The sequence below is a fragment of the Chenopodium album genome, chromosome 1 (genome assembly GCF_948465745.1).
Source record: "Chenopodium album chromosome 1, dcCheAlbu1.1, whole genome shotgun sequence".
Taxonomy (NCBI): Eukaryota; Viridiplantae; Streptophyta; class Magnoliopsida; order Caryophyllales; family Amaranthaceae; genus Chenopodium; species Chenopodium album.
Window position 1 is genome coordinate 55,097,732 of NC_137834.1, and position 4,226 is coordinate 55,101,957.

A 4,226-nucleotide genomic window follows, 5' to 3' on the forward strand; every position below is an offset into this window, starting at 1 on the left:
ATTATACGTTAGATGCATGTTTAGGATTTTGAATGTTGTGATGATTAATTAAGTTCACTTAAATCAACCAACATAGAAACCCTAGGTCCCTAAATATTGAGTAAAAACTTGCCATTCCAAAACAACACTTACCGGCCGAACGAGGGTAGTGATGCCTCGCTTTAGTGATGGGCTACGCCAAAGCGAGGCATCACTACCTCTCCTAAGAAGTAAGGCATACCGGGTATGCAAGTTGGTTTTGGTTGTACTCAACGATATGAGTGATGGAGTCCTAACATGTCGTGGCAAAGTGAATAAATTGTTGAGAGAGCATTTGATGTGTCTATTTTATATAGTATTTTACCCCCGTCCCTTGGTCATAATTAGTAGTGTTTTTGGCTCTTTAGAGCCACTTTTATTACTAATTGGTGTTTTCTAGTGTTTTCGTAGATTTAGTTGACTTTTGCAGGGATTTATACTTTTGGAGTATTTTCCCGAGATATTTTGGAGCAATCACGAACATTGGAGAAGCACGACCAGATTTTATAGCCCAGGGCCGGTTAGAGCCATCGAACCGGTGATTAAGGGCTTGGTATGTGTGATACCGGGGCATTTGGACCAAGTATTCAAGACCCAAAGAGGAAACCCAGATTGGCTTGAAGAATTGGAGCCCAATCGTAGTCCAAATAGTGGCCCAAGAGAGCCGCCCGGCCAAATAGGCTGGCGCCCGGAGGCGCGCCCGGCCGGGCGGGAGAAGCAAAGGTCGGCGCCCGGCTAAAGAGACTGGCGCCCGGAGGCGCGCCCGGCCAGGCGAGGGAAGCAAAGGCTGGCGCCCGAAGGCGCGCCCGATCGGGCGGTGCCTCGCCCGATCGGGCGCGTGTATTTCTTAGTAGACGATTAACGTCGTTTTAATTTGTTTTAGTTTAGGATTTCGTACGGAGTATAAATACTCCTCCGTAATACGTTTTTAGGACCACTTCTTCTTCTCTTCCTCTTCTCTTTACTCTTTCTTTACTCTCTTAATTATTCTCTTAGAATTCTTTCTCTAAACTTTTGTCCTTAATTCTTCCATTAATTCCAGATTACTTTTTTGTAACAATTTCTTCCCCTTTAATTTCAGTTATTTTATTTACTCCCTTGATTATGCTTTTATTTATTTATTTGATTAGTTTAGTCATGATGATCTGTGAGTAGTTTAATTTCTAGGGTTTATGGGGATCTAATAAATAATATGAAGGGGTAATTTGTTGTTGTTGATTATCAATGTTAGATTAATTTCCTATTGATTGATTTAATGCTCTGTGACTAGATTAGGCCTATCTTTTATGCATGAGTTTGACAATATTGATTCAAGAATCGAGAGATGAGAATTAATGTTTAGGTCTAGTTTCAATAGGCAAGTTAATTTATAAATGGTTAAGTCAAGATTCGAGAGATGAGATTTAATACCGGTAAATTAATTGTGTGATTGTAATAAGTAGCGAAAGCCCTTTACAATCTGGTTAATTGATGCATTGATGATTGACTATTATTGATTATTGGTATTGCATGATAATTTCTTATTGGATTGTTTTAATGTTTTACAATTGCGGCTTGTAAAAGTATAGCAATATTAAATTGATGAATCGAGCAGATGTTAATTTAATATTAAAGGCTATTTTCAATAAGAACTTAGATCTAGTAAATTGCGAGAGCCTTTTAGATCTATGTTGTTTAATAAATTGCGAGAGCCTGTTAATCATGTTATTTATGCAATGTCAATGATTGATTACTATGTTTTACCCTGAAGTATTATTTATTGGTGAACCTATGCCCTAGATCCTTTTATATATTGTTATCTTCCTATTCTCAACCTTAGTAGTTTAGTTTCTTACTTAATTATAAATATTGGTTACTTAAATAATTTAGATTATAATAATTAATTAGAAGTAAAAAGACTTGTTTCCCTGTGGAGATCGACCCTACTTCCCTATCTACTGTAGTTAGTGATTTAGGTAATTATTTTTTATTAGGGGATACGACTTTACCCTGTCAAAATTTGGCGCCGTTGCCGGGGAAACAGTTTTATTTTTATTTCTGATTGTTTTTGTAGTCTAGATTATTTCTCTTTTGTCTTAGAGAGCGTTAGTTCTCTGAGACAAATCTCATATTTGCTTCTAGTTTTTGTTTATGCCCAGGTGTTCCAGATCAGGTTACATCCCATTCGATCCTGAGATCGAACGTTCCTTCCATAGACAGAAAAACTTATACAAGCAAATCCTGGTGGATTCTGGTGATAATAACAATAATCACCGCGATCCTCCAACTGATTCTAGCGATTTAGAGGCATCATCAGACGCAGAATCAGAGATGACGGCTCCAAAGAAGCTTAGTGATTATTCACAACCAAAGCTTACGGATTTTCCACATCTCACCCCAACTCCGGCTCTTGATGGGGTTCAATTTGAAATTAAACCTCAATTTATAACGATGATAGAGAGGAAGCAATTCAGTGGGGCCAAGGGTGAAGACCCGAATCTTCACATTGTCGACTATTGTCAATATTGCAACACCATCAGGCAAGCCGGGGTCACTCAAGACCAAATCAGGGAGATTCTCTTTCCTTTCTCTTTAACTGGAAAAGCTAAATTGTGGTTTAATGGCTTAAATAGAACTACACTTGGTAAAAATGACTGGGAAACTCTTGTTTTGAATTTCTATAACAAGTATTATCCTGCAGAGAGAACAACAGTACTACGGAGTGCGATTCAGAACTTTGCCCAAGAAGCCGATGAGTCTTTATATGAGGCTTGGGAGAGGTTCAAGGACTTACAAAGAGAATGCCCTCACCATTATTTAGCACAATGGCAGTTAATCCAAGCCTTTTATAACGGCATTGGAAATTCCTCTAGAATAATTTTAGACTCTGCAGCTAGTGGGAGATTTATGAATCTTAATGTTGATGATGCAGGTCAGGTTATTGAAGATATGGCGATACACAATTCCCAATATGGGAATCCCAGAGGATTTGCTAACAAGGGGAAGCATAGTGTCGACTCTGTATCCTTTTTGCAAGCTCAATTAACCTATATTTGCCAAAAATTAGATAACCTGAGCACTGCTAATGTAGCTAATGTTTCTGCGATTAATAATAATTCTAATGAGGCTTTCTGTGAAAATTGTGGTATTGTAGGTAGGGGTGTACATAAACAGGATCGGACCTGAAAACCGACCTGATCCGGACCTGTTGGGACCGGACCTGACCCGGACCTGTAGATTCAGGTCCGGTCCCGGTCCTTAAAATTCAAGGTTCCCGGTCTCGGTCCGGATCAGGTCCAAACCCGGGGTTTTCAGGTCTGGACCTGAAACCCGGTAAAAATGTATTTTTTAAAAAAAAAACTTTTTTTTCCCAAATATCAAAACAAGAAGTCAGTTCATTTCTAACCCTAACTTAATCACTCACTCCCTAACCCACTCAGCCGACACAAGTCACACAACACACTTACAAACCCACTCCCTCACGCTGCACACTCCTCTAGCGACCACTGGATCGCGCGACTCTAGTAACCCCAGCCACTAGAACGTGCGACTCTAGCAACCGCAACCACCACATTGCGTGACTCCAGCAACCACAGCCACCAAAACACGCGACTCTAGCGACCGCAGCCACCAGATCGCGCGACTCCAGCGACTGCAGCCACCAGAACGCGCGACACTAGAGGCCGCAACCACCAGATCGCGCGATTCCAGCGAACGCAGCCACCAGAACGCGCGACTCCGGCGACCGCATCCACCAGATCGTGCGACTCCAGCGACTGCAGCCACCCAATCATACACCAATCGCCCTCTTACTCGCTTCACGATCTACCCCGACCTTCCTTTGCGACCATCTACTTTGAAGGTGGTAGATCTGGTGGTTGCTGTTGTCTAGTATTTTTGGTGTTTGGGAATTGGGACTTTAGTCAATTTATACAATTTATGTAGTATTCATGATTGATAATATCAGATTTTATGTTATTATTTATTTTATTTTTTAAATAAAAAATCAAAAAATAAATAAAAAAACAGGTCTATTCAAGTCCGAATCCGGACCGGACCTGATTTTTCAGGTCTAACCCGGAACCGGACCTGTTGAATCAGGTCCGGTCTCCGGTCCTCAAAATTCCCTGATTCAGGTCCCGGTCCCAACAGGTCCGGTCCAGGTCCAGTCCGGTTTTGGACCGGTGTACAGCCTTAATTGTAGGTCATTGGGAGCAGGATTGCAGGAG

General features: G+C 41.1%; 1 non-coding gene across 1 annotated transcript; it reads right to left on the reverse strand.

The window, feature by feature from the left end:
* Nucleotides 1–2,709: 2,709 nt before the first annotated feature.
* Nucleotides 2,710–2,816, reverse strand: LOC145564729 (small nucleolar RNA R71). The gene has a single exon (XR_014094893.1). It is a non-coding gene; the product is annotated as a small nucleolar RNA R71 (small nucleolar RNA).
* Nucleotides 2,817–4,226: the final 1,410 nt, after the last annotated feature.